This window comes from Ochotona princeps, chromosome 3 (genome assembly GCF_030435755.1).
Source record: "Ochotona princeps isolate mOchPri1 chromosome 3, mOchPri1.hap1, whole genome shotgun sequence".
Taxonomy (NCBI): domain Eukaryota; kingdom Metazoa; phylum Chordata; class Mammalia; order Lagomorpha; family Ochotonidae; genus Ochotona; species Ochotona princeps.
Genome location: NC_080834.1, coordinates 11,081,943 through 11,100,601, shown reverse-complemented (window position 1 = coordinate 11,100,601; position 18,659 = coordinate 11,081,943). Strand labels below are relative to the sequence as shown.

At 43.3% G+C, this 18,659-nt stretch overlaps 2 protein-coding genes across 6 annotated transcripts in view; one reads left to right on the top strand and one right to left on the bottom strand.

The window, feature by feature from the left end:
• The window catches only part of MED12L (mediator complex subunit 12L), a 327,308-nt gene that overhangs the window by 158,423 nt on the left and 150,226 nt on the right, over positions 1-18,659 (bottom strand). The window lies entirely within an intron of this gene.
• Positions 1-18,659, top strand: part of P2RY14 (purinergic receptor P2Y14) — a 43,875-nt gene that overhangs the window by 5,149 nt on the left and 20,067 nt on the right. Inside the window, exon 2 of one of the 2 annotated variants that reach the window (XM_058661440.1) lies at positions 18,105-18,209. The gene's annotated coding sequence lies outside the window, so the exon portion shown is untranslated. Of the gene's footprint in view, positions 1-18,069; positions 18,210-18,659 lie in introns of those variants that run through there. The other variant, XM_004599655.4, reaches the window with a different exon arrangement.

Below are 18,659 nucleotides of genomic sequence, written 5' to 3'. Positions count from 1 at the left end.
ACTAATTCTAGTTTTTCTAGAAGAAAATGATACACACATACGAGATAGATGAATAAAACCATCAATGGAAATGACACACTAAATAGAAAAACAGCTTCCATTATTACATCATGGACCTTAAAATTCATCTTGCTTTTTTTCTTGAACTGACAGCTTGACCTTATTTGACCCTTCAATCCCTGATAACATTTGCCTCTCTTTGTACCTTCAAAGCACAATATAAAATATCTCTTGCCCAGAAAGCCTTTACTGTTTAGATTCCTTAGCTCATACAGTACCCACTCCCTGCCACATTCCATCTACCCATGCCATCTGCATGTCAGTTACAGTCAGTTCTGTGTCTGTGAACAACTGTACTGCTTCAATGCCAAGTGTTGTTGTGCTTCTATTTCCCTGCCTAATTTAGAATATGAACTACACACAGGGCAACAAAAGAGATACTAAATGTAAAATTCAGTGTGGTTTGACACCATACAATCACCACCTTCAATTGAAAGTTTATAATCACACATCCACAGCTCTCTCTGTATGGCCTCCAGGCGCTGCCTCCAGAGCTGCTTTGAATAGAAGCATACAGCATGCATTCCGTTGGGTCTAACCTCTGTTTTTCAACATGCTGCCAGACCAAACTACATTGTTGGCAGGTATCATTCCACTTAGCCCCCATAGGATACTCCACTCTCAACACTTGCCACAATGTGTCTTATCTCTTTGAACCTGTTGGTGAGCATTTCGGTTCCTCCCAGCTTGGGTCTGTAGGATTGCAGATGTTCCGTACAATCCAGGAAGTGTCTTAACATTATAAGCATGTACTTTGCATGGCCCTCGGGCAAACACCAAGGGCTGGAATGACTAGATCGTCTTCGTAATGACGATGCACTATACTATACTCCAACCTAAAGTGTACTAAAGAACCAGTATTTTCCATTTTTTTGAAACTTTCAGGGTTCTTTTGCTTGCTCCTGTTTCTTTCTATTTCGCTGTGCCTTGAAACCTACATTCCCCAACTGACTGATGGCAGTGATTGTCTTCTGATATGCCCTGTCATCATCGGCCTCCTTTTGTGGATTTTCTGTTTAAGTCTTCCGGCCTTTTGTTTTAACTGAGTTCTTTGCTTTTTTATTGTTGTCTGAGCACTTTGTAATTCAAGTTTTTTTTTTTTTTTTAAATCAGTCGTTTAATGGAGACAAGAACTGTGAACATGCCCTCTCAACCTAGGGCTTGCTTTGATTTTCTTAGTAACATCAAATGAAACCTGAAAACGTGAAAATTTTTAAGGAAGCATAACTTACTCAATTTTTGCTCTTATGGTTAGCACATTTTATATCCTAAGAAATTATTACCTACTTAAGACTGGGAAGATACTCTACATTTTTCTCTGCAAGTTTTGCCGTTTGAGTCTTGTATAATACAACCAGAATTACTGTTCTGTCCTCCAATCTGACAGACAATAGTTCTCTGCAGAGAAAGGGCTTCAGAACATGACCAACTCATTTATAAAGACCCCAAGGATCAGAAGAGTTGTTTTGAATGCTTGTTGGAAGGTCTGTGCTCAGTCCCAGTCACACTCTGTCAGGGAGAGCGAGAGAGAGCACACTGGACCCAAGTGTAGGACGTTAGGAGTCTTTATTTCCCCCAAGCTTGGCAACAGCAGCTCCCGCTACACTCTTAGAGCCACTGCGTCGAACAGCAAAAGTCAAGGGTTTTTAAGCTCTCATCCTCCAATCAGATCTAGAGCCACACAGCACAAAGCGTCCATGTGCAGGAGGCAGGAAGGGAAGTTTCCAGAGCCTCAAGTTTTCCTGTAGTTCACCTAATCCAGTACAGGAAGAGGCAGGAGTGACCAGGTGCACAGAGCTTCTGGAGTAATTTCCGTGCTTTCAGTTCTGAATGGTGCAGAAGGCAGGATGGGCGGGATGCACTTTTCATGCCTTCAATTAACTTAAATGGCATGAAAGGAGGTAGGAAGGGCAGGGTACCCTTCCCGCTGTCAATGAACCTGACAAGCAGTGAGAGCCATCAGTGGCTGCATCTCCTTACAATTCTGGATAGAAAACCCACAAGTGGGGATACAGTCATGACCAACACCCGGTGAAACACAAGGATAGTGTGCATTTGGAACTGATGCTGTGCCCTGCTCTGGCACAAGACCAAGGTGGACAGCAAGAACCTGAAGGTTCTGCTTCCTGACAAACAGCAATTTAGCACAACACTGAAAACGGAGAACAATTTGCTCACAACTATTTTCATCATTCTTGAATTTGCATTAGAATAATAACTATGTGATTAGCATAGACTAAATTATGGTTAATTAATTAGGCTCCATCAGTCAGTGATTCACAGCAACCCATGTAAGGAACTGACTTTAGGATGATTAACACATGTTTTGAAATATTACTCTCTGGGGACAAATTTTCTATAGCCTAAAATACTGGCACTGTTTTATAGTACATAAATGACTTACTAATATTTCTTCTTGAAAACATTTCAGCCTAAGGCACAAAGAGAACTTATTCTTCTAAAGATTCTCTGCAGAGCAGTTAAACCCATTTCCTTGAGATTTGACTAAGAAAACAGGACTGAGAGGAGGAAAAGTAATCTCCCATTGCACCGTTATGAGAAATTAATTGACTAGAACATACAAAGAACTGAAGGCTGTTTTGACAGCTGTTTCCCTGACATCCTTGAGCCCAAACAACTCCTTGTTTAGCAAGTTTCACTTCTTATTACTCTGAGGACTTAAGTTTCTTTCCAGCAATTGGGAAACTGCAACTGGGGAACCTGCTGACATCACCTTCCATCCTCCCCATCTTTGACAATCATTCAGATTCCCAAACTACCATTTAGGACACACAGTTAACAGGTGCTTAGGATTTAGGGAGATTCTAGTTCTCATTTGCTGGCTCTCTCTGCCTCAGCCCTCCCTCTCTGTAACTCTGCTTTTCAAATAAATAAATCTTAAAAAAAAATTATATATAGAGAAAGTACCAAAAAAACCCGGCATTGCTTCTTTTTATTATTTGGTTGAGCTATGCACGTTAAGTTCTTTGCTCATCAACTACTTCAAATACTACCATTTTCTTAATAGAATCCTATTATTTTTATGCTTTCCCAAATGTGTAATATACAATCCCTACCATAGCTGAAGGTCAAAAAGAATAAAAGCAGCAAACAACTCCCAGAAAGGAACACTGTCTTAAGCCATTTATGCCATTAAGTGTTTAGTTAATGGTTCCAGGAACAATCAAAATAAACTTTTCATTTAAAGAATGTAAGAAATTCTAGCATGCAAGAAATGCATTCTAGGATGAGTTGCCAAGACAACATTAAATTAGGGAAAGTTCTCGTGTTTTATACCATAAATGTAATTCACCAGCTTTAGTTGTAAAGTAAATCCACACTCCTCCAGCAAAAAAAAAAAGATTTTTTTTTACTTTAAATCCCAAGACAGAATGGATCGACTTTGAGGGAGGGACTGGAGGGGGGAATGGGGTGCACAGTCTGTGAAAGTCCTAGCCTCACATCCCACATCAGACCAGGGGCAGGGAGTGTTTCTCACAAAACCACCTATAGCACTTTTCTGTTCCCGACATCATCTTTGTCATCCCCTTCATGCCATCGGCTGCCTTTGCCAGCACGCTTTGGATTCTCCTGAGCCCAGCTACCAAGTCCCACAGGCTTCCTCCTGCAAAAAGAGTGCCTTCCTAGGGCTTCGTTCCTACATTTACATATCCTAGAAGTAACCCAGAGGTCACAAATTCAACAAGAGAACACACACCTCCCAAAAAACCGGGGGTGCTATTTTAAAAGGGGCTTTGTGAAAATATAAACAAGTGTGTCTAGGATCTAGGCAACCCATATTAATGTGAAGTGCACTCATTCAACAACTTTGTTTCATCTCTGATTCTTCTCATTTTATGATACAGTAGTACCCCAGGCTCTGGGATTTCCCTTACTCCCCACCACCAGTTCCACACTCAGTTCCCTATATATTACAATAACATAGGTCTTCATAAACAGTCATAAGTTCCTCATTGTGGGCATGAACAATGGCAGAGAGTTCCCGCATCCTATTGTCAAGATACATTCAGCAGTTTCAACAACTGCTTTTAACCTGGACAACACTGTAAGCATGAATCCAGAAGTTCCCTCATGTTTAGAATTTTCAAATACACCCAGGGAAGGGGTTCAATGTTTTACAAATTTGTTCTCATTTTTCTTTGAATACATGCTGTACTGTGCCTTGGAAATTGGGGCCAAACAAGGAAATCTTATTATTTACCAGAAATCAGATGATCTTTCCCCAGGAACAGCTATTGGCGTAGTATCCCCATAGAAATGTTCTGACACAAACAGAAGCATCAAGAACGAGGGGGAAGTGAGTAGGCACCAAACCCGAGGGCCTTGTGCACACTGCCAAGGAGAACCCAAGTTAAGAATTCCTCAAATCAAAAGCTCAAAGCAGAGACAACAGCTGGCAGCCTGGCTGGATCCGAACCAGTCACCCAGAACAGGCCAGTCCTGGCCATTCTCACGCTTCCAATGGTTCCCTGAAAAGGGCAGAGAGAGCATTCTAATTCAGAGGTGGTCCAGATGTTTCTCTTTGTCAGATGAATTGTCGTGCAGACGAAAAGCTTACCAATACATTGGCTAGAAGCAGAAACGCTGTGTCAGGTTTGCAAAATAGTAGTAATAATAATGTGAAAGACTTTCTCTAATCACTTTAAAGAACTGGAAGCTTACTCATCCTTTCTGAGATCTAAATTTGATGACGGTTATCTGAGTGAGCACCCACAGCACCACAGCACACATCATATGTTCTAGGTAGCCCCCTAGCCTTTATCAGCTCAGTGAGTTTTAATGACTATTTCCATTGCGTCAGGTAATACGGGGTACTACCAATGTAGCAGTGAACTAAGACCCAGTGCTCCCCAAACAACAAACTCAGCATCAAGGGAAGTTCATACTGAAGAACCATCTAGCAGGTTACAAATGGGACGTGAAGGGAACTTCTAGGTTGCCTGGGTGTACAGGTGCGATCACCACTATGAAGATGAAAAAATTTGCACATATTGCCCATAAAATAACACTAAGACAGGGGGAGAGCGTGTACAGAGGTTTCAGCATGGGCCTGATGTCTCTGCACCAGAGAATGAGCGAGAAGGTCAGTGCCGCTGTAAGAGAGAAGGCTTGGGACCCCTCCCTCCAACCCACACACACCGAAGGACCACACAAGGAGTCAGGAACAGGACGGACACATACACACACACACACACACACGAGAATCAGTAGGGAGGTAGGTACAGGACCCCTCCTCCCCCTCCACACCCACTTTGTGAGAGGAGACCTGATTGTGGTCAGCTAACAGCAGGACAGGAAGGGGCCAATCGGGTGAAGAAGGGCCAGAGAGCAGGGGAGACAGGCAGTTAGGGAGGGCAGAAATTTTGCCTCTCAGCATGGACTTCAACAAAGTTTTAATATATAAACAAAGCTGCAATCTGAGGGGAAAGGTGCCCAACAAAAGTAAATATGAAAGCTCCCAATCAAGTTCTGCTTATCTCGGGGAGGTGTCCTTTGCACAGGCACAAGCCAGCCCATGTCTGGGATTCTGAGGGTGGCTTGCATGGAGATCCCAAGCAGCCCGCACTGATGTCCTGTCCTCCCGAGTGAGCTCGAGTCTACAGCATGCAGGTCAGCATCCAGGGACACATCATCGGATGCTAAGTAAGCCCCACCTCTTCTTGATGTGCCACCACACAGGTGTCCATGAGATCACCTGAACGGTTCCCAGAGGAGGACAGGGAGACAAAAGGACAGAATCCCAATGTGCATTCACAGGAGTACATTTACATCATCATTCTTTTTCTCAATGGAACAGTGTCCATCCCTTCAAAAGAAATAGGTTAGAGCTTTCAAAGCTGGCATGGAAAAATGTTCAGTGTGTTACTGTGAAGTGTGGGGTGGTGGTGTTGGTGGTAGTAGCAAAGTAAGAAGCCACACCCTGTGCCCATACTTCTGCTTCTGCATGCAGTAATTAGTACTGATAGGCCACTGGCCATGCTCTGGCACTGCACTAATGTAAACACCGCTTTCCAAGCATTATCTCAGGGCATTCTGCACACAGTCCCATGGGACACAGAGAACTCTTGCCATGTAACAGATGCGGTGAGTACTTTCCAGAGCCATAAAGCTGCTAAACAGGAAGATAGTATTTGAATCCAGGAATTCCAACCCTGTAGCTTGGCTTCTTCACTTCCACAATACACTAATCCCTTAGAAATGAGCTCTTACTCATTGGAAGTATTAAAATCAAGTTAGTTTTGATTTCTTTTCCCCCAAATAACACTAAAGAAAAACCTGAAACTTCCACTTAATGTTCTGGGAAAAAATCTGAAAGGAAAATTAAATTACTGAAACATGCAAAGCTCATGACATTTTGAGGAGTTCACGTGACCTAAACGGGCATTAAATTGAAGATCAAAGTACAAAGGAAACAAACAAATGTTAAAGACTCCATGACTGGTAGTAATTCTGTCAGTCCTTGCTACGGACGCCAACTGTGAATGCCACATTTGTACATTTCCTTCCAGTCTCAGAGGATTATAAACATTCAGCACAGAGAATGTAATGTTACCCAGCTTAACACAAAACAGACGTACATGATTTGAAGGCACTGACACCCACCTAACAGCAGTTCACTGCCGTGTTTTCTCATCACCCCAGAGGAACGGTGGCAGGTACATGTTAAGGATGGGGAAGTGGAACATCTGCCAACATCAGGTCAAGGCCCTGCCACTTAGCACACGTCACGCAGAAGGTAAACCACGCCTTGCTGTCAGCACCATTTCAGTCAGGAGACTACTAACAGTACTGACCTCATGTACTAGCTTTCAGGTTTGGACCAACTACTACGAGGAATTTAGAACAAGATCAGGCCTAACACCTATCGTTTAGTTAGGTTTGTTGATGCTGCTATTTTCCTATAGGTAACTAGCAGTTGAAAACTCTCTTCAATGTCACTCATCAAGTGACTCTTCTTTTTTTAAGATTTATTTTATTTTTATTGGACAGTCAGATACACAGAGAAAAGAGACAGAGAGGAAGATCTTCTGTTTGATTATTCATTCCCCAAGCGGCCACAATGGCCAGAGCTGAGCCCTCTTCTGGATCTCCCACGTGGGTGCAGGATCCCAAGGCCTTGGGCTGTCCTCCACTGCTTTCTCAGGCCACAAGCAGAGAGCTGCATGGGAAGCAGGGCAGCCGGGATTAGAACTGGCACTCATATAGGATCCCGGCATGTGCAAGGCGAGGACTTCAGCTGCTAGGCTGTTGCACTAGGTCCATCAAATGACTCTTAAAATCCTTCTGTTTACAACTTACAACAAAATAATTGTTTTGTCATGGAGACATTTGTCATTGTTTCTACTTTTTTCTATGACTCTAAGTGTCTATAATGATACTTAGTCATTATAAGTGGCATTTATTTTAAGAAAAAAATTTACCAAATGTTTTTGTTAAATCTAGGTTTGGGGTGTTGTTTTAAAATTTGATTGTCTGGGCTCAGTGAAGTGACACAGCAAGCTAATCCACCTATGGCATCCTATATGGGTGCGAGCTTGAGTACCAGCTACTCCACTTCTGGCCCAACTCCCTACTTTAATGGCCTGGGAAAGCAGTGGAGGATGGCTAAAGTCCTTGGGCTCCTGCACCGTCATGGCAGACCCAGAGGAAGCTCCTGCCTCCCAGATTCAGACAGGCTCAGCTCTGGCAACCGTGGCCATTTGTGGAGTAAATCAGCAGATGGAAGATATTTCCTCTCTCTCTCTCTCTCCCCCCTTCTCTCCCCCACCCCCCTCTGTGTGTAAACCTTTCAGATAAAATAAATAAATTTAAAATGCTTGATTACCAGTATGTGAGACAGAACTCCCATCTGTTGGCTTATCCCCAAATACCTACAACAGTCCCTCAGTCAGGGACCAGTGCTGGAGCTGACAAGTCCCGCAAAGTTCCAGTCACTTCAGCCACCGCTACTACCGCCAATGATCTATAGTAACAGGATCCTGGAGTTAGGATAAGTTAGGTAAGATTCAAGACTCTTAGTCACTAGGCCCACACCCTGCCCCCAACACCAAAATCAAGTTTCTGTTCAAGAAAGTAGGTCTTACCAAATGTCCTTCACATTGCTTGGCATGGATCCTCCAAAAGATTCTACAATGTCAAGTCTATAGCTGAGCCAAGCAGGTGTTCAGCTACAAAGATATCTCAAGATACAAACTCCCCTTACCAAAAGGTTGGGGTAAGACAGAGTCTTGAACTATGCAAGCTACAGGACAAACAACAACCAGATTCTCCAGACAGAACAATCAAGAGTATGGCACAGGACTAATGACAAAATGTTCCACTTACTTAAGCAGGGGTTCGAGGCTCTCCTATTGTATGAAACGTGTTTGTGCATTTTCCCTAGCTTTCTGTCTTCTATCAAATTCTCAAATTTTGTCACAACCCAAGACAATTAAATGTCACAGGTTTGATAACAAATGTGTAAAAATGTGGGTATTGCTAAGACATTTGTTCCAGGATACACCCACAAAGTTTCATAGGTAGGGTCTCTGGTAATCCTTGGGAATTCACGTTCTGGAATGTTCTCAGCAACGCTGGCCCAAGTCCAGAAAGCACACAGTGTGAACCACAGATTAAAGGGATTACACAGCTATTTTCCTGCAGGTAAGCTACAACATCTCTTCAACAGAAGGAAAGTAAGGAAAGGTAGGCTTCCTGACATTATGGCTCCAACCCTCCCTCAGGTTCTACAGTTCAGCAAAATCTACGCTTGACTATCTATTTAAACTCAAGTAAGCAAATCCTTAGAAAATTCCTTGTACCCTGTTTGATTAAAAAGTACCTTTGCTGTTACTGTTAAACAGCAGCTGACAACGTACCTCCACCATCACCACCCTCTCTCTTTTCCAATCTCTTCGAGTCATACACAGGTATGTTCAAATGACCGTCAGGACGACTACAGTGGAGTTGGGAAAATTCCACCCATCTCTTATTTCACAAGGAAAGGCAAAATTAAAACTAAGCTGTAAAGCTCAGAAAATCGAAGCCTGTATCATTTGTTCATTATCCACAGGGATCGCCAGGCCATGCCCAACTTGTAACACATGGAACAGAAGGGGTCAGGCAGACACACAACTTCCGAGAACTCAGCCTGGGAGACGGAAACTGGAAAGCCAGCCATAACAATGGATAGGAGACCCAGGACATAAAGATACTGTGATATCTTTGAGTATCACAGAATCAGAAAAGGCATTCTGAATTAGAAAAGTGATTACAATCATTTCCAGAATAAGAAGGGGCCCTAGTGCCTATGTGCCCGGAGCAAAGCTGGCTCGGGTTGAACTGTGCTTCCACGAAAGGCCAGTAATAACTGACTTTCAGAGAAGCTGGTTAGAACCAGATGAAGAAGGAAAGTAGAGGTCAACCTAAATTTGCACGAATAATGGGGAGCTCACAGGATCTTCTTAGGATAGAAAAGATGATGAGGCAGCTCCTTCCTTTGCCTTCCAACATGCCCGATGAGCACCCTCTCTCCTTCCAGAACCGACACTCAGAATCCCCATCATCCCAGCCTCGCCCATCAGGACACCAAGGACCGCTATCTCCCCAGGAGCAAGCTGAGCGCTGTGCTTAACCATGACAGCAGAGCATGACCTCAGCCTCCCTCAGTCAGGATGACTCCTGAGTCCCATGTTTATGTCGGAAAACAAAAATACTTACTATATAACACAGGACAAGTCGGTTCCAGATAATTTGGAATTAAATACAGAGATTTCAGAAAGGATAAAACAGGATGGACAAAGACAGTTGGCAATGTTCTTGAAGAATAAAGAATTAAAACAGAATAAATAGAGAAGCGAAAAGAATGCACCCGGGCAACTGTACACAGGGCCTCTTTCAACATTTGTTTGGAAATGCCATAAGCTCTTCTGAGTGGTTGATGACAGAATCTGCCAAAAAACTAACAGCATATTTTTCCATTCTTGCAGTAAATATTGAACTATTTTACCTACTTAGGTTCTGCTTAACATTTAAGTGGGAAAAAACAAAAGCACAAAACAAGTTCCATTGTCCCACTGCTCGAAACAAAGCAGGTGCATACACACACACACACACACACAGTATCTTCCAACTGAAGGTTCATTCCACAAACTAGCCGGAGGCTGGATGGGGAACGAAGCAGCTGAGGCTGAAACCAGTGCCCGCATGAGATGCTGGCACTACATGCAGGGGCTCAACCATCGTGCCACAACACCACCCCCAAGTACAGTTATTTTTTAGTAAGTGACACAGTGGTCACTTCCTAAGCAGCCTAGACAGTAAAAACTCAGAGGGCAGCATTACCTCCTGGCAGGTTAAGAATCCTGTTTGAGCATCATGCCACAGTGGATTAAGGTACGGCTTGCAATACCATCCTCCCACAAGTGAATTCCTGCTTGATTCCTTGTCCCTCTGATTCCAATCCATCCTCCTGCTAATGTGCAGAAAATGGTCCCAATACAAATGTGACCCTGTAATCTTTATGGAAGACTGGAATTGAGTTCCTGGCTCCTGCTTTACCTGGCCCAGACCTATCTGTTGCAGCTATTTGTGACATGAGCTAGTAGAGAGAAGATGTGAATTACCATCACCCTGCCTGTCAGTGATTCAATGAATCAATACATCTTTACAAGGGAGGGAGAGAGAGAGAGAGGGAGGAAAATCCTCACTCTCCTATGGCAGAATCCGTTGGAATGTTGGAATAAAACCAAGTACAGTTTCAGACTGTTCTTGATGAAGGAATTGTTTTGTTCTTCATCCTTCACTTGGCTTACAAGTGCCTACAGTAAGGAGGACACTAAACATTGTGTTGTTAACACAAGCCAAGCAGAATTAGAGTAACCCAATATTTATTTATTATTTACACGTGTGTTTAAGGTCAAGATTTACTTCTTATTTATACATCTGTTTAAAGTCGATCCTTTACATCATAGTAACAGTTGTAACAATTATAACACTGAGCCAGTTCCCATCTAGTTTCCAGATCTTTCTGAGCCTTCTCAAGGAGGTCTAAGTAAGATAGCATCCAAATTCATATTTTGTGCTTTCGATTGAAAATGAGTTCCAAAGGTTGGTCTACTGCCACACAGCACCCCAAGAAACCACAGCCTAAAACGGCCTCGACACAGAGTCTGTTCTTCCACTAACCACGTTCATCGAAAATAAGTAAAGTTGAACATCAGAGAAGCTGAACTTGAACTCGAAGGACATTGATCCAAATGTCTGTCCACCAAATAGGTGGACAGGCAAATCCAGGGAAAAGATGAGGGAGGAAGCAGCAAACCTGTATAACTTTTAAAATAATGCCGTAAGGGGAGAATGTGAGAAACTGGGGCTGTGAAAGTGTGACTGCAATCCAGGCCCAATGGTCCAGAAAAGACATCCACACGGCAATGAAACACAGGCCAGAGGAAAGTTGTCACACACTAGTTAAACAACAGTTCCAAGTCATGCCTCAGCAGTTCCAAGTCATGCCTTATCCAAGCAATGGTTGCCTTTCAAAAATGGCAAAAAGCCCCCACGTTGCCTAATTTTCCCTCCAGTTTCTTTCAGATCTCCCTATGGAAAATACTCCTGGAGACTGGCAGTATTGATCTTATACTTCTCCGTGCCAGCCCCTGACAATAACATCCCTCGTGATACAATTCTGATACAGCTATTCTCACCTCTCTGGCACAGATCACCTAAGGATGAGGCCATTGGAGCACAGAGAGGGTACACAAGACCCCTGTGTGACTGAACCAGTATACCAATTAAGGAAATCTATTCTGGAGACCACGCTATTAATCTTAGAAATAAACTGCCTCTCACATCCACAAGCCCAGAGGTCAGCAAACATTTCCACTTGCCTGCATGATGAATCTGCAGTGGCAGGATCTGTAAATATTTAGACTAACAGCATCATGTTAATAAGCCATTCTGTAAAATGAGGATAAAATGGACATTGAAGAATAAGTGGTACAGTATAAGAGTCTACACAAAGATGCCTTCCAGGCAAAGCCATTTAGAAGTTATTTGAAATAACAAACTGAAACTGTCTACAAGCTCTCGCATCACTTCCCATTTACAACCACACTGTCTCCTTTATTTCACAAGCAGCCGTATCATGTGTGATGGTTTTCTTTTATTTCTTAATCTCTATGCCTGCAACACAGGATTAACTTAGAAACCTAGCAAGCTACATATACTTTTTTTTTTTACATGAGATTGATAAGTCATGCTTGATTTGGCAAATGGTAAGCAAATTCAAACATCCACTGCACACAACGGTCCATTAAAAAAATAGTTTGTGATTTCCAACAGAAAAACAGGATATTTTAAAACAGTTAGTTGAGCTGACCAGATTTTAATAAAACACTCCGCTCACATAAGCTTTTATTCTCCTTGCTGCTGCCTTTATTATTCTGTGTCTCCCAGATGTAAAACAACAGCAGCAGAAACAAAACCACCACTAAATAATGCATCACTATGATGAGCCTTCGTCTTTCCTTTGGGATACTAGTGTGATGTGATTTCTGGCAATGGCGAGGTAGTTTAGGACCACACACTTTGCCTGTGTTAGAGCAGCACCCTAAGAAATGGCTGGGCTCTAGCCACAGGCGGGGAGAAAAAAAAGGCTGGACCAGTACAACAGGAGAAACAGAAAAACACCCTGTGAAACACAACATCACCTATACCCCCTTATTCCTAGGCTTGTGTTCAACAAGGTACTGCAAGAACTTGTTCCTCGTGACAATATGACTACAATGTAGAAATAATTTCCTTAGGCTATGTGTTGCTGTGTCATCTGGGAAAGCTTTGCCACAATCATGGTGACTTGAGCCCAAGACCTGCTCTAATTTGGACAATTCCACAACACCTGTTCAAACCACAGAGTACAACAGTAGTACTTCCATCATACAACCAAGCACTAATACAACTTCAAAAAATTAGAAAACAACAATTAGTCTGCCATATTTACAAGGGTCACTATCACTTATTGACCATACGCTTGGTCACTATAGTGACCATTACTTTATTTACATATTCCAATTACCTTTTTAAAAAAATTTTTTTTGTCTTCATTTGAGAAGTACAATAAGGAGGGAGAGAGAATGCTACAAAGCGAGTAGATTCCCCTTGGTTAGGTTCATTCTCCAAATGCCAGCAACAGCCAGGGCTAGGCCAGGGCCAGAACCAAAACCAGACATGCAATCGAGGTCTCCCATGTGGGTGGAAGGATCCCAGCTGCTTGGATCATCACAAGCACAAAGCTGGCAACAGAAACCAAAACTGGGAAATGAATCCAGGAACTCCAACCTGGGGCACAGCTGCTTCATTACAGCTGGACTAAATGTCCGCTGCCATTTAAACAGCTCCACCACTTTAAGGAGATAGTGTGCACCACATCATTTCAGGTTGCTTGTTTAATAGTTGAGTAAACACAGACTTACAGAGACTTCACAAGTAGCCCAAATTCCCCGGCTCACAAGAGGCAGGGCTGACTTTCGTATACACATTTATCGCTATGGACCATGCTATGGAGCACTCACCATGTAGTTCAACCCTACTTTCAGTCATTCTAGAGCCCACACTGCTGTGATGTTTTTTTTCTTCACTTTGTCCTGGATGATGCTCTAGCCAAAGGTCAAAGGTTCCATCTCAGTGGGCCAGCTGTGGTAGGACTGCCTGAAAACTGTGGCAGAGGAGCAAGTCCGCAGGAGAAGGGGTTGTGCTCAGAGATTCATGTCTGCAAGAGACACAGGGCAGCCAGAAGGACACAGAGCCAGTGGGGCTCCAACTTGCACACACCTGATTCCAAGTAATATCTAACTGCCAGGGACTGGCGCTCGACTCTGCTGGGTGCTCCTTATCTAGGTACTCCCAGCCCCCTTCTTTGGAGAAATGCAAAAATCTACCATGGATATTTGCCCCATAGTGTTTATCACACATAAAGTTTACCAGTTGAAAAAATTGCTGCCTTCTCCCACACTCCTTATCTGGCTGTTAGCTCTGTTCTCAGGTTGATGGTTCTCCTGTCAGTTCTGCCTGCCAAGCCTCAGCCTGAGTACTTGTGACTAAGGATGCTACACTCTAATGCCTGTTTACACGTCAAGATGAATACGACCAAAGGCCTTGCTTAGCAAATGTAACAAGACTTCCAGAGACACTGGAGAAGAGCGCCATGAAGCAACATATCAGTTTTTCTTTTTCCTTTGTTTTCTTTTTTTTGCTTAAATATTTATTCATTAGTATTGGAAAGTCAGATCTACAGAGAAACAAAAATAGGTCTTCCACCTGCTTATTCACTCCCCACGTAGCCACAACAGCCAGAACTGAGCTGATCTAAAGTCAAGACACAAGAGCTTCTTGCGGGTCTCCCACTTGGGTGCAGGGTCCTAAGGCTTTGGGCTGTCCTCTATTGCTTTCTCAGGCCACAAGCAGGGAGCTGGATGGCAAGTGGGGTAGCCAGGACACAAACCAGCACCTATATGGGATCCCAGCAATTGCAAGGCAAGGCTTTAGCCACTAGACTATCATGCATCAGGCCCTGGCTTAGTTTTTCAATGACAGGATTGTTTCAAGGAGGAAGAAAGAAAAGCTACAATTTGCAAGTACACATAATTTGTTATGTGACTTGCACATTAACATGAATTGCAAGCAGTCAAATGCATGTACTTCCTAATTCATGGAAAGATTTGCAATGAAATCTAGGAGCAAAGTATAAACAACAAATGTTTGCCAACACACATTATCGAGTACCTCTCCAGCAAAAATGAATGACATATACATACACAGGGATTTACATATTTCTTTGGCCACCCTTTTTGGCAAAGAACTGGCTTTGGGCTGAAAATATGATACTGACACCGTAAAATCTAATGTTTATATGCAGTTTGAATAGGGGATATTCAAAATTTGTAACCCTGATCTCTATAAAATACTTTGCCTGCCTAATGTGCATAAATCACACTTTGATCAAAATTGTGGATCAATTTAATTTCAATTACCAGTAAAAATAAAGCAAAACAAAAAAAAAGAATCTCAATTTTAAAAAAAAGTATAACAAGCAGCAAAAAGGGCTAGGAGAAAAACAATGTGCAGTCCCCATTGATGAAATGCAATCACCTTTTTCGTAACCTCTCCTGTTAAGGCAGGGTCTTCGGAATCAAATGTTCACAGGCCGTTAAGCAGAGGGATGTTGTTCCTAGCCCAGCAGGCTGGCCCGAAAGTATCAACAGCCTGGTTGGAATTCAAATTGAGCAATATTACAGGAATTCTCAGGAGAAAAGCATTCATTTACTCTCAGTAAAGATAAGCTCCTTCGAAGTGAGAAGTCTGAATGGGTTTTCAGGGATGCAGAGTGTAGTAGGTGAGGGTTGGTGGCACACAGGAAGGACATTCCCACAGAATGGACTGAACCACATTATTAAATCGGGATTTCTATGGAGCTGAGCACAAATCCAACCCAGACAAATTTACTGGACAGCTCCAAAATTGTCTTAATGCATTGTAAAAGGTAAAACTGTGACTGCAAAGATTGTCTTGTTCAAGATAAGATTAATTATTTCATATTTTTCAGGCTAGAATGTCATTGAACACTTACAAACTGGGAATTTGTTCGGCTTATATTTTCAGGCCATTGTTTGGTTTGGTCATTAGAATAGAGAAGTGAAACGTAGATAAGAGGAACCTTGGTGCAGAGTCTTAAGCAAACACTTTCACACCCCCACTCAGAGCAGCAGCATTCTCAATGGCCAAAAGCTGGCAACAACCTACACGACCATGGAGACGGGGTGAATGAATAACAGACCACCACCAGGCCTGAGAAGGGAATGAAATTCCAACACATGCCACAGTCTGAATAAGTCTCCTAAGGGAAATAAGCCAGTCACAAAAAGACAAGTATGAGGAGCATGCAGCCTGGCAGTTAGGGTGCCAGCTGGGCAGCTGCATCCCGTATCAGAAGTGGCTGTATGCGACTCCTGTTCTGCCTCCGAATCCTTGGCTCTGGTACGTCAGTGTGCGGCACCGACAGGGGACCAGCACATAGAACTGCTCCTTCCTTTCCTTCCTCTCCCCTTTCACTCAAAACCAAAACTTTTTTTTGTGATTTGACTTACAGGAAATACCTAGAGCAGTCAAATGTACAGAGACTCGTACAGCCTTACAAGAAAACTGGGAGTTATAATTTAATGGGTCCCCATGATCCTTCTGCAAAACGGAAAGATTTGCCCAAGTAAAAGGAAACACAGTCTTAAAAACATAATCTACTTTATAAGATTCATTTGAACAAGCGATGAAGAGTACTCTGGGCAGCTCTGAGAACTACTGAGACAAAGAACGGGGAAGGAAAGAGCAAACACAGGACACTTAGGCAAGGATAAGTAGAGATGAAGGTTTTTTGAACAGTTGCTTGATAGAGGAGATTTGTTGCTGCCCTGTTCTATTTTTTCCCCAATAAGGACATTAAACATGATCAACAACGAGCATGTCTCTCCAACACAAAGCAGGAAAAGCTGTTACACACATAATGGCTGGTACGGGCTCAGAACTGGAAGAATTCAGTGAATGGAAGTGAGGGAGAGCCAGGTTTTGGCCTCCTACAGAGAGCCAGTCCGGTGAAGAACCCCAGGAGCGTTCAGTTAACAAGAAATGTTCACAAACTGGAGGCAAATAATATCACAGGAAAGAAGCAGGTTTTCTGATACTAAAAAAAAAAAAAAAAAAAGTGAGCAACTTGAGGAAAGGCTTCGAGACCCGGAAGTGTCAGTTCAAGGTTGGGAACGTGTCAGGATGAAACCTGGAATTCCCTAGGCACCTTGAGCCATGAAAGCCCCCTCTGGAGCTGGGGTGCAGGTAGAAGCCACGGCACGAGGCCATCTCCAGATCCTGTCGCTCTCTCTCCCCCTCTGACACGGCCCCTGCCCTGCACTAAGCCACACACCAGGTTAATACCAATTGCCACAATCTTCCTGCCTGGGGTACTGAAAGCAGGCACAACTGCAGATCTTTTTACCTCCCGATGTTATTCACTTTTCTAACAATTTGCAAGGATTTCATGGAAGCCATGTGAATCACAGTTTGCACATTTTCTGTTGGGATCTTGAGCACTGGCCCTAGCCTGATTCCGGCTTCACTAAGGCTTGTAGGAGCAGACCACTGTTTGCAGGGGACCTCACCTTCTTGGCGGAGTCCAGGTTCCTTAGCTCTCTCATGGTTATTGATGGAAACAAGATCAGGGTGGAGTTCCCTGCATGAGAAGGCCTACAAGTTTCGAAAATAGATATCTAAGCCTCGGTGCCTTAAAGACCGTGGATCCAGGGAATCACAGGCTAAGGGCGGGGTCATTCACCCAGCATCAGACTGCCCCAAAATCTAGGAGAGCAATTCAAACCATTAACCCATGAATGTATCTGTGAAGGATTGTTGTAACCTGCAAATAATCTGCAACCCTCACATTCGTGTCATGCTTGATTTTTATACACAGAATAAAAATGGACTCAGGGAGTTGTTCCTCTTGTGCCTGGCTGTGTGCCGGGAGTCAAGTCTGGTCCCCACTGTTTTCTCCACCTTGCGTTATTCATTCTTAACTTTTCCTGTTTCTAATTCATTGTTTCGGCGCTTGTCCTTCAGCCTTGCACCTTGCAGGACTGTCGCGTGCCAGCAAGCAACAGTTTTCCAATAAAACAGAGGACAGGAGCTATCATTACCACGGCGTCACAGCCGGGCCTAGGAGCGATCTGTCCTCCAGCTGGATGTGGCTCCCTCTTGCTCAGGCTCCCTGCCCTCCCCATACCAGCTTTCACACTATTTACTGTTTGGCCAGCCCTTGATCATTGGTAACCCTCAGTAAACTCGAATCAGATCCAACCTACGCAGGCAGTATTCTATCTAGGCTCCAAAGACTACTGGACATCTGTAGCACTTGGCATTCAAGCGTTTGGCACGATGTCAACATTTCAGAGAGCACTTCAGAATGTTTTGGTTTGAGAGCTAATGCAGCGTTTCCCACTGGTCAACAGGAGCAGTTCAGGCAGAAAGCAAAGTGTCTTTCCCTCAACATCAGATGTTACACTCGGTTGCTGATCCGGTCTTGCTCACACAGACCAGACACGACGGAAAATCTGGTGAGTACAAAAACGCCTTCCAATGTAAAGAAAAGCTGTGACTTTGCTGAAAAGTGCTTCTTATGCTCTTGGTTTCCTAAATTCTTTTTTTTGTTTTAAGTGATGGAATAACAGACCTAAAGGGGAGATTTGAGTTTTTCAAATCTAAGGGATCAACTAAGCCTGGCTAAAATGTCCCTGTAAAATATTATCTTCTTAATTTGGTGCGGCATGATTTTCTTCCATGGGACCCATGAGGCATTACAAAATTCCTGTTTAAAAAGAGGCTAATCTAACACAGGATATGATCTTGCGCATGTGGACAGGGAGTTAGAAATGCTTATCTGATACGGTAACAGGGACCAGTACAGCTGCCTGATGACGTAACCCTCGGCACAAGGCGGCCTAACAGAGAACTTAAAATGCTCAGGAGAGAAAACCCAAAAAAACGATGGGTTTGGTTTAAGAGTA